Below are 13,132 nucleotides of genomic sequence, written 5' to 3' on the forward strand. Positions count from 1 at the left end.
ACCCTGCTAGACACTCTCAAACAATGGGCCTGCAGCCTAATTCAAGATGGCACCTTTGGGTTGGACACACCTCCAACCACACCCATACCTGCAGCCTTAAATGCCTACTGCTTAATAGGTCATTATCAGTACAATATGTGTAAACATAATCTTGGCCGAGTACATACATGTACACATTATTTTCAGAGTTTCATAATAGCATTTTTTTAGGGGCCATGTTTCATTTCATTTTCACCTCATGCTTTCATGTAGCGAGAGAAGGAAGGGTGAGAGAGAAAGAGGGAGACAGACCATACAAAGTCTGAGATAAAAAGACCCATGGTCCCATTCCTTAGGGGATTTTAGAACACCTCAGGGATTCAAGATGTACACCTTCCAAATCCCAAATCCTTTCATTTCAGAGTGGTGGTAGTGAGCGCTGTGGCTTCCTACTTCCTATTGTAGCCTCTCTGACCTCACTGAGGTTGACCAATCAGGTTCACCACAGACAACCACACTATATGTGGCTCAGCCGGCACAAGCCGGGGGCCATTTTGAATGACCAAGGTCTCCCTCCTAAAAAAAACACACATACAACATCTGTCTAAGAATGTAATATCAGAAGCATTCTATTTCATATCACATTCAACAGGGTACAGGTGTAAGTTAGCTACTGAAGTTTACTTTTGAAAAACAGTTGAAAATAATAGGAACCAATCAATACCCAAGCCGAACTGTCCGTCCCTCTGCCCAGGTTACAGCTGACTTTAGGCTTTACACAACAGTGCTTGATGATAATATAATGAGCTGTATTATGTAAAGTATAACCTAGTGTTAGATCCTTTTCCTTCCATCTCCTGCTCCTTCATCTTCTTCGCCACGTATCTAGAGAGTACATTTTGTGAAAGTTTTACAGTATTTTTATATTATATTGTATATTCCAATAAAACCTTGAGGATAATATTAGAAGTTTCTATGCCATTATCTCACTAGGGCTTCCCTTAAACTGGTGGCTGTAATAGTCTAAAATAGGAATATAAAGACAGTACAGAAACCTCTCTTGGCCTTACAAATCGCTCTTACAAAACCCTGCTAATTAAAATTGGCCTTAAGTCCACGTTTAGATCTAATCTACCATGATCTGCTGTGTGTTGTGTCAAAAGCAATTAATGGCCCTCAATCGACATGGCTCAGCTTTTTGTTCCTTCTGAAACTTTAATTAGATTGCTGAATGAATGTCTTCAGAAAAACGAGGACATTCAAGTTCTTCAGAAAGAAGCCGGAGACAAAAAAATGGCTTGTTCTGTTCTTCTTCAACTATTCAATAGACAATAGGAGTGTTAAGTCATTCATTTTGACTGGGGAAATATTAAATCTCGTTTGTCCCTTTTGCTCTGCTAATGGTCTTTCTTTAAATAATTTAACTCTTGTACATAATTCTAACTGCTGGAGCCTCATTCAATAAACAAGAACAGTACAACATCCGTCAAGCACCCTGCAAGCCAGGGACCAATGCTGGAAGAATCAAACCAAATCCCTTTTACATAGTCCATCTCTGATCAAATCATGTAGCTACAGTAGCCCTGTCCAGACTAATTTCCAGTTAGTCTCTGTCTGTCTATTACCCCACATGAGTGTCCTTGAATCCTAAGTGGTGTCCCATATTCCCATTACTCCCAGTCTTTTCCATGGATTCAATAATTCCGATTTCCAGCTAGATTCCTGGAGGTTCAGGTCACAGTGACCCTGAAGTGGTTTAGCATAAATAATGATTCCCATTGTGACTCTTACGTAACTTTAATAATGTTTACATATCTTGCATTACTCATCTCATATGTATATACTGTATTCTATAATATTCTACTGTATCTTAGTCTATGCCGCTCTGACATTGCTCGTCCATATATTTATATATTCTTCATTCCATTGCTTTACTTATATTTGTGTGTATTGGGTATATGTTGTGAAATTGTTAGATATTACTTGTTAGAAACACAAGCATTTCGCTACACCCGCAATAACATCCGCTAAACACGTGTATGTGACCAATACAATTTGATTTGATTTGAGACAAAGCAAGGCATATGGGGCTACGTGAGGAGACAGGATGTGTGTGTGTGTTTTCTTCTCTCCACTATCCCTCATTTTGAGACAACGTCCTTATCTTGGACTACCTTTTAGATTAGAAAGACAATGCAAAATCTTCCATTCCAAAAACTGTAGCAGCCCCACCAGTTAAACTTTTTTGTTAACCATTCAGGAGTGAAAACATTTCATGTGTGATGAGGTGGTGTTGAAGAAGTCAGGCGCAGGAGGGTAAATCACAGAAAAACAGGCTTTAATCCGCAAAAATACAGGTTTACGCAGAAATGCGTCAAACACACTCCAGGGCACAAAATACTCCTGTCAATACACGAGCTCCACCGAGCTTCACAAACCTCCACAATAAACAATCACCCACACAGACAAGGAAACAGAGGGAACACTTATACCATGACTAATGAGGGAATAAGGACCAGGTGTGTGTGATTGAAGACAAGACAAATGGAGTGATGATAAATGGATCGGCAGTAGCTAGTAAGCCGGTGACGCGAACGCCGAAACCTGCCCGAACAAGGAGGGGAGGCAGCCTCGGCGGAAGTCGTGACATAATGTTCTTGTTTCACATACAATTACAGAAGTGACTTGAGGAAGCAGAGGTAGGTAGACGTAAGAAACTAGGATTAGTATGTATTTACACATTTTAATACGAACAAATGTTTTTGTACATTGCTACAATACAATGAGCTCGTTCTGACTGTCTGACTCCTGTTTTGGAGATGATCTTGAAAGAGAAAACAAGAGGTAGCAGACATACAAAGGGCAGGCTAATGGTCCCTGGGCGAGAGATGCTAGCAGAGCTTCCATGGCCATCGGTCGGTGTTGTGTTTATAGACTTCACTCCATTGATATCCCTCAGGTCTTGTTATAGAGGAGAGGAGACAGAAAGAGAAAGACAGGGAAAAAAGACAGAGGAAAGTGACAGATAATATGCCAATTCAACATCAGTACACCAACACATGGGATAATAACTAGAAGGTGTGTGCAGTTTGCTTGATCGCAGTGCCTGTGACTTGCTCTGCTGTGCATGCTTGTCTGTGTGCATGCGTGCGTGACATTGCATGCGTTTGACATTTTTTTAACTTGTTAAACAAAACGCTTTCTCTGAGCAATTGTATTAGTATAAAATAATATAACTTTCCAACTTTTTTTAGCATATAATGTAGCTCAGTGTTTGTATTATTTGTTTTATACAGTCTTTTTTGCTCATCTTTATCAAGGGTGGCAATAATTATGGTCATGACTGTACAGTATGCCCAGTATGCAGAGAGATTGGCCTCTCATCCCTGTTGTGGTCCTCTGTAGCTCAATTGGTAGAGCATGGCGCTTGTAACGCCAGGGTAGTGGGTTCGATCCCCAGGACCACCCATACGTAATAATGTATGCACACATGACTGTAAGTCGCTTTGGATAAAAGCGTCTGCTAAATGGCATATTATTATATGTTATATTGTGCGGTTATCTGGCCAGAGGCCTCCATAGGTAATTAACACAGAGACAACACCCTTCAGTTATAAAGCCTTACATGCACACACGTACAAAAAGCACACACACACCAGAGGAGGCTGGTGGGAGGAGGTATAGGAGGACAGGCTCATTGTAATGGCTGGAATGGAATAAATGGAACGGTATCAAACACATCAACTATATGGAAACCACATGTTTGACTCCGTTCCATTAATTCCATTCCAGACATTATAATGAGCCCGTCCTCCTATAGCTCCTCCCACAATCCTCGACTGACACACACACACACACATACACACACTCTAAAGATAGATGGCATCCCCCCTCCAATGTCAATGATACAGAACGTGTTAGTGGTTTATAACATCCTCTCTCTCTTCAGTCCACCAACCCTCACCCCAGGGGTCAACAATAATCTACATTTCAACGAAAGTGGAAAACAGGGTTTAAAGATGCTCAATGAATGACGATAATGCTCTGTCCCGGGGTGCAGGAGGTTTCAGCTGCTGCGCTGAGGAAAAGTGGACTGCTGCGTTTAGGCATAATTATTTCATTATCTGAAATCCTGCAAACACCGGAGCAGTGGCACAGTGAGACTACAGATTAGCCCAAACCACAATTATTATTACAATTAGAATCGGAATAGCAGACCCAGAAACTTGGCCTTGGGAAAATGTGAATGTCAAGACTGCAATTAAAGTATGGAGAAGGAGAATAAGCAAGGGACAGGAGTTTGGGAGTAAATATTGGGGGGTTACTTGTTTGTCTCGCTGCTGATTGGTTGAGATTGTTTTGACATGGATCGCTATTGTGATGGATGAGGGTTGTCTGGGAGAGACAGTTATGTCAGGTGTCACAGGTGAAACTTGTAGGCCCGCATAGTGGTGCGAGATCTCATAATGCCATGCAAAGAGCAGGCTAATGGGAAAAACATTATTATTGAGGTCAATCCAAAGAGGCCAGTATGTCTAGGCTACATACTGGTGCATACGAAATTGCAATAAATTAAATGTGGAATCACAATCAACAGAAACACAAGACAAAAGCATATCAGGTGTTGTTATAGAGTAGAGGAGACAGAAAGATAAAGACGGAAAAAAGACAGAGGAAATTGACAGAGATAATAAGCCAATTCAACATCAGTACACCAACACATACAGTGAGGGAAAAAAGTATTTGATCCCCTGCTGATTTTGTACGTTTGCCCACTGACAAAGACATGATCAGTCTATAATTTTAATGGTAGGTTATTTGAACAGTGAGAGACAGAATAACAACAAAGAAATCCACAAAAACGCATGTCCAAAATGTTATAAATTGATTTGCATTTTAATGAGGGAAATAAGTATTTGACCCCTCTGCAAAACATGACTTAGTACTTGGTGGCGAAACCCTTGTTGGCAATCACAGAGGTCAGACCTTTCTTGTAGTTGACCACCAGGTTTGCACACATCTCAGGAGGGATTTTGTTCCACTCCTCTTTGCAGATCTTCTCCAAGTCATTAAGGTTTCGAGGCTGACGTTTGGCAACTCAAACCTTCAGCTCCCTCCACATATTTTCATATTGGCTAGGCCACTCCAGGACCTTAATGTGCTTCTTCTTGAGCCACTCCTTTGTTGCCTTGGCCGTGTGTTTTGGGTCATTGTCATGCTGGAATAGCAATCCACGACCCATTTTCAATGCCCTGGCTGAGGAAAGGAGGTTCTCACCCAAGATTTGACGGTACATGGCCCTGTCCATTATCCCTTTGATGCGGTGAAGTTTTCCTGTCCCCTTAGCAGAAAAACACCCCCAAAGCATAATGCTTCCTCCTCCATGTTTGACGGTGGGGATGGTGTTCTTGGGGTCATAGGGAGCATTCCTCCTCCTCAAAACACGGCGGGTTGAGTTGATGCCAAAGAGCTCAATTTTGGTCTCATCTGACCACAACACTTTAACCCAGTTCTCCTCTGAATCATACAGATGTTCATTGGCAAACTTCAGACGGGCATGTATATGTGCTTTCTTGAGCAGGGGGACCTTGCGGGTGCTGCAGGATTTCAGTCCTTCACGGCGTAGTGTGTTACCAATTGTTTTCTTGGTGACTATGGTCCCAACTGCCTTGAGATCATTGACAAGATCGTCCCGTGTAGTTCTGGGTTGATTCCTCACCGTTCTCATGATCATTGCAACTCCACGAGGTGAGATCTTGCATGGAGCCCCAGGCCGAGGGAGATTGACAGTTCTTTTGTGTTTCTTCCATTTGCCAATAATCGCACCAACTGTTGTCACCTTCTCACCAAGCTGCTTGGCGATGGTCTTGTAGCCCATTCCAGCCTTGTGTAGGTCTACAATCTTGTCCCTGACATCCTTGGAGAGCTCTTTGGTCTTGGCCATGGTGGAGAGTTTGGAATCTGATTGATTGATTGCTTTGTGGGCAGGTGTTTTATACAGGTAACAAGCTGAGATTAGGAGCACTCCTTTTAAGAGTGTGCTCCTAATCTCAGCTCGTTACCTGTATAAAAGACACCTGGGAGCCAGAAATCTTTCTGATTGAGAGGGGGTCAAATACTTATTTCCCTCATTAAAATGCAAATCAATTTATAACATTTTTGACATGCGTTTTTTTCTGGATTTTTTTTGTTGTTATTCTGTCTCTCACTGTTCAAATACACCTACCATTAAAATTACAGACTGATCATTTCTTTGTCAGTGGGCAAACGTACAAAATCAGCAGGGGATCAAATACTTTTTTCCCTCACTGTAGGGTAATAACTAAGTGTGTGCAGTTTACTTGATCGCAGTGCCTGTGATTTACTCTACTGTGCATGCTTGTCTGTGTGTGACATTGCCCAGTATGGTCCTTCAGCCATGATAATAAAGAATTTATAGAGGGTGTATAAGTCGTTAATAAAAACATTTCATGATGTTCTTTTGTAGAAAACTCCAATAATTATAGGGGTGAAAGGATAAATTAAGTAACCTCAGACATATAGAGAATGTTTTTCCTGTCTGTTTGTTGTTAACTACAGGATAAAACAAGGCTCAGTGCTGTTATCCTCGCAAGGCGAGGGTGCCGGAGTATTACATTTGACATAAAAAATAGCACCCAGCTGCAACATTCGGTCATGCTAAACCAATCAACAGAAAACACAAGACAAAAGCATATTTAGTGGTGAATATCAAACTGGAAAGTGAGAGAGAGAACACATGTCGACTTTTGAACAGGGGGGATTTCCACAATCTCATTCTGACGGGACAAAGTTAATGGTATTAACTGCTATGGTAACGGCGGTAAAGAATGGCTCTGTTATAGCCCAGAATTACTACCAATTCTGCTGAGGTCATGACCGGCCTGTGAGAAAACCTGTCATACAAAAACAAAGGAAAGTTTAATACAGTATCACGTTGCCAGCAGCATACCACCCTGCATCCCACTGCTGGCTTGTAACTGAAGCTAAGCAGGGTTGGTCCTGGTCTGTCCCTGGATGGGAGACCAGATGCTGCTGGAAGTGGTGTTGAAGGGCCAGTAGGAGGGACTTTTTCCTCAATATTTACTCCCAATATATATATGCCCCAGGGCAATGATTGGGGACATTGCCCTGTGTAGGGGGCTGTCTTTTGGATGGGAAGTTAAACGGGTGTCCTGACTCTCTTTGGTCACTAAATATTCCATGGCACCTATTGTAAGAGTAGGGGTGTTAACCCCGGTGTCCTGGCTAAATTCCCAATCTGGCCCTCATACCATAATGGCCACCTAATCGTCCCCAGCTTCCAATTGGCTCATTTATCCCCCTCCTCTCCCCTGTAACTATTCCCCAGGTTGTTGGTGTAAATGAAAATGTGTTCTCAGTCAACTTACCTGGTAAAATAAATATAAAATATTCACTGAATCCATAGAGTACATACTGTATTTATCAATTTTCCACTTCAGCAAACACCACTGGCTCTCCAAGGACCCTTGGTGAAAGATAATGTATCAACGATTCAGTAAGTTATGATGTTTTAAGTCTGTCCCAGCAAGGGAAAGTTAGAACAATGTAATGTATTGAATAATCATAAATACAAAGTGAAAAGCACAATGACTGCCGGTAAAATCACACAAATCACATCTTCATATTATGGTATCATAAACAAAGACAAAATATTAATCAACCCTCTATCAAACAAACTGTCAAAACATATACCATACCCATATACAGTTGAAGTGTCACGCCCTGACTTATGGGACTCTAGTATGTTGAGTCAGGGTGTGGAGTTCTAGGTTGTTATTTCTATGTTTACGTTCTAGGTGTTGTATGTCTATGTTTGGCTGGGTGTGATTCCCAATCAGAGACAGCTGTTGCTCGTTGTCTCTGATTGGGGATCATACTTAGGCAGCCTATTGGTAATCATTAGTTGTGGGATCTTGTTCCGTGTTAGAGGCTTGTTTTGTGTTTAGCTTTAGGACTTCACGTTTCGTTGGTTTGTTGTTTTGTTTGTGTGTTTATCGGTGAAATAAACATGTATGCCTTTCACGCTGCGCCTTGGTCTGACCCGTCCTTAAACGAACGTGACATGAAGTCTGAAGTTTACATACACTTAGGTTGGAGTCATTAAAACTCGTTTTTCAACAACTACACAAATTTCTTGTTAAGAAACTATAGTTTTGGCAAGTCGGTTAGGACATCTACTTTGCGCATGACACAAGTAATCTTTCCAACAATTGTTTACAGACAGATTATTTCACTTATAATTCACTGTATCACAATTCCAGTGGGTCAGAAGTTTACATACAGTAAGTTGACTCTGCCTTTAAAGAGCTTGGAAAATTATAGAAAATTATGTCATGGCTTTAGAAGTTTCTGATAGGCTAATTGACATCATTTGAGTCAATTGGAGGTGTACATGTGGATGCATTCCAAGGCCTACCTTCAAACTCTCTGCCTCTTTGCTTGAGATCATGGGAAAATCAAAAGAAATCAGCCAAGACCTCAGAAAAAAAATTGTAGACCTCCACAAGTCTGGTTCATCCTTGGGAGCAATTTCCAAATGCCTGAAGGTATCACGTTCATCTGTAAAACAATAGTACGCAAGTATAAACACCATGGGACCACGCAGCCGTCATACCGCTCAGGAAGGAGACGCGTTCTGTCTCCTAGAGATGAACGTACTTTGGTGCGAAAAGTGCAAATAAATCCCAGAGCAACAGCAATGGACCTTGTGAAGATGCTGGAGGAAGCCGGTACAAAAGTATCTATATCCACAGTAAAACGAGTCCTATATAACGACATAACCTGAAAGGCCGCTCAGCAAGGAAGAAGCCACTGCTCCAAAACCGCCATAAAAAAGCCCTACTACGGTATGCAACTGCACATGGGGAGAAATGTCCTCTGGTCTGATGAAACATAATGACCATCGTTATGTTTGGAGGAAAAAGGGGGTACTTGCAAGCCGAAGAACACCATCCCAACCGTGAAGCACGGGGGTGGCAGCATCATGCTGTGGGAGTGCTTTGCTGCAGGAGGGACTGGTGCACTTCACAAAATAAGATGGCATCATGACGAAGGAAAATCGTGTGCGAGCAAGGAGGCCTACAAACCTGACTCAGTTACACCAGCTCTGTCAGGAGGAATGGGACAAAATTCACCCAACTTATTGTGGGAAGCTTGTGGAAGGCTACCCAAAACATTTGACCCAAGTTAAACAATTTAAAGGCAATGCTACCAAATACTAATTCAGTGTATGTACACTTCTGACCCGCTGGGTATGTGATGAAAGAAATAAACGCTGAAATAGTCTATCACAGTGCCATCTGTTTTGTCACCAAAGCCCCATATACTACCCACCATTGTGACCTGTACGCTCTTGTTGGCTGGCCCTCACTACATATTCGTCGCCAAACCCACTGGCTCCAGGTCATCTATAAATCACTGCTAGGCAAATCCCTGTTTTATCTTAGCTCACTGGTCACCATAGCAACACCCACCCGTAGTCTGCGCTCCAGCAGGTATATCTCACTGGTCATCCCCAAAGCCAACACCTCCTTTGGCCGCCATTCCTTCCAGTTCTCTGCTGCCAATGACTGGAACGAACTGCAAAAATCTCTGAAGCTGGAGACTTATCTCCCTCACCAACTTTAAGCGTCAGTTGTCAGAGCAGGTTACCGATCACTGCACCTGTACACAGCCATTCTGAAATCAGCCCACCCAACTACCTTATCCCCATATTGTTATTTATTTTGCTAATTTGCACCCCAGTATCTCTATTTGCACATCATCTTTTGCACATCTATCATTCCAGTGTTAATTACGAAATTGTAACTATTTTTGCACTATGGCCTATTTATTTATTGCCTTACCTCCATAACTTACTACATTCGCACACACTGTATATATATTTTCTGTTTTTTTTTTTACTTTATGTTTTGTTTACCCCATATGTAACTCTGTGTTGTTGTTTTTATCGCACTGCTTTGCTTTATCTTGGCCAGGTCACAGTTGTAAATGAGAACTTGTTCTCAACTGGCTTACCTGGTTAAATAAAGGTGAAAAAATATATATATATACATTCTCTCTACTATTATTCTGACATTTCACATTCTTAAAATAAAGTGGTGATCCTAATTGACCTAAAATAGGGATTTTTTACTAGGATTAAATGTCAGGAATTGTGAAAAACTGAGTTTAAATGTATTTGGCTAAGGTGTATGTAAACTTCCGACTTCAACTGTACATTCCATGTTCAATAAATTATTCCTCTCATTCCTATACACCAGATGGCTTTGTCAAATTAACCTCTACTTACCATTGAAGAGGTTTCGTTGCACACACAAGTAATACAGTCATCATCCCTTCACATAAACGGGCATTAGCCATACTTTACAGGATAACTGAAAGGCCATTAAAGCTGGGTAGCATCGCTCTGAGCAGAGGCGAGGAGAGGATCAACTAGAGGAGCATTAGCTGGTGGAAATAATTGTGAATTGGAATAGGTCATCATCCAACTAATGACAGAAGGCTTTAGTGGACCCAGGTCAAACATTCCCTTCCTACAAAGTTGTTATCAAATGGCACCCTATTCCCTATTTAGTGCATTACTTTTACACAGGGCCCATGGTCAAAAGTAGTACATTATATGGAATAGGGTGCCATTTGGGACGCATGGACCCTGGACTAAAGGAGGGTGCATGTACAGTGCATTCGGAAAGTATTCACACCCCTTGACTTTTTCTGCATTTTGTTACGTTACAGCCTTATCCTAAAATTGATTAAATCGTTTTTTCCCTCATCAATCTACACAAAATACCTCATAATGACAAAGCAAAAACAGGTTTTTAGAAATTTTAGCAAATGTATATATATAAAAAAAAAACGTATATCACATTTACATAAGTATTCAGACCCTTTACTCAGTACTTTGTTGAAGAACCTTTGGCATCGATTACAGCCTCGAGTCTTCTTGGGTATAATGCTACAAGCTTGGCACACCTGTATTTGGGGAGTTTCTCCAATTCTTCTCTGCAGCTCCTCTCAATCTCTGTCAGCTTGGATGGGGAGCGTCGCTGCACAGCTATTTTCAGGTCTCTCGAGAGATGTTCGATCGGTTTCAAGTCCGGGCTCTGGCAGGGCCACATAAGGATATGCAGAGACTTGTCCCAAAGCCACTCCTGTGTTGTCTTGGCTGTGTGCTTAGGGTATTTGTCCTGTTGGAAGGTGAACTTTCTCCCCTGAGGTCCTGAGTGCTCTGGAGCAGGTTTTCATCAAGGAGCTCTCTGTACTTTGCGCCATTCATCTTTTCCTTGATCCTGACTAGTCTCCCAGTCCCTGACGCTGAAAAACATCCCCACAGCATTATGCTGCCACCACCATGCTTCACCGTGGGGACGACGCCAGGTTTCCTCCAGACGTGACGCTTGGCATTCAGGCCAAAGAGTTCAATCTTGGTTTCATCAGACCAGAGAATCTTGTTTCTCATGGTCTGAGTGATTATGGTGCCTTTTGGCAAACTCCAAGCGGGCTGTCATGTGCCTTTTACTGAGGAGTGGCTTTCGTCTGGCCACTCTACCATAAAGGCCTGATTTGTGGAGTGCTGCAGAGATGGTTGTCCTTCTGGAAGGTTCTCCCATCTCTACAGAGAAACTCTGGAGCTTTGTCAGAGTGACCATCGGGTTCTTGGTCATCTCCCTGACCAAGGCCCTTGGCCCCCGATTGCTCAGTTTGGCCGGGCGGCCAGCTCTAAGAAGAGTCTGGGTGGTTCCAAACTTCTTCCATTTAAGAATTATGGAGACCACTGTGTTCTTGGGGACCTTCAATGCTGCAGAAATGGCTAACCGCGTCGCGGGCTGCGTTCAAGCCCTCAAGAAACCTTGCTAGCTTGATAGGCAGCTAGCTATCAGCTAGGCAGGCTTCTACGCCAAATAGCTCCTCAGACCCGGCTTTGGTCGGCAGAATCACTGTACAGAGAGTAGCAGTCCCAGTAACTGATGCCAACTGCGTCACGGGATCCAAACTAAAAACGTAGCTAGCTACTTAGAACACAGGATGTTGGTGGCACCTTAATTGGGGAGGACAGGCTCGTGGTAATGGATGGAGCGAAATCAATGCAATGGTATCAAATACATCAAACACATGGTGTGATGCCATTCCATTCGCTCCGTTCCAGACATTATTATGAGCCGTTAAAACAACAAACTTTCCAAAACAACAAACCGAGCTCTCCCTCGTTCCGCGTTCAACAGGAAGTCAATTGAATTTACCACATAATGTGGACTTGATCTTTTACCAAATAGGACTATCTTCTGTATACCCCCCCTACCTTGTCACAACACAACTGATTGGCTCAAACACATTAAGAAGGAAATACATTCCACAAATTAACTTTTAAGAAGGCACACCTGTTAATTGAAATGCATTCCAGGTGACTACCTCATGAAGCTGGTTGAGAAAATGCCAAGAGTGTGCAAAGCTGTCGTCAAGGCAAAGGGTGGCTATTTGAAGAAAATATATTTTGATTTGTTTAACACTTTTTTGGTTACTACATTATTCCATATGTGCTATTTCATAGTTTTGATGTCTTCACTATTATTCTACAATGTAGAAAATAGTAAAAATATAGAAAAACCCTTGAATGAGTAGGTGTGTCCAAACTTTTGACTGGTGCTGTACGTTCCTCTCAAGTTCTTGGCTCTTTCCAAAACATCTACCTTGTCCTTTAACCTCAGGAACTTGACCACTATCGGCCTGGGCCTTTCACCTGGGCCGGTGGTGGGTTTTCCAGTCCTGTGGGCGCGCTCCACCTCAATCTTCCTGTGGTCCATCTTCAATTTCTCTGCGATCATTTCCCTCATTTTGTCGTCAGACTCCATCCAGGTCTCATGTGGAGATTCTGCAATTCCGTCCACAACCATGTTATTCTGTCTTGATTGTCCCTCAGATTTATCCGTCATTGTTATCATGGATTCACAGACAGAACTATGTCCTCTCTCAATTACTTACAGATTGCTGTCATCTTGCCGTTCTCCTGTTTCAACTCATCGAGCTGATCCTGGGAGAACTGCAAGCTGTTCTTTAGGTCCTGGACCTCTCTGGTCAGGCCATCCATTATTTTATTTATTGAATCCACCAG

This window comes from Coregonus clupeaformis, chromosome 34 (assembly GCF_020615455.1).
Source record: "Coregonus clupeaformis isolate EN_2021a chromosome 34, ASM2061545v1, whole genome shotgun sequence".
NCBI classification, from domain to species: Eukaryota; Metazoa; Chordata; class Actinopteri; order Salmoniformes; family Salmonidae; genus Coregonus; species Coregonus clupeaformis.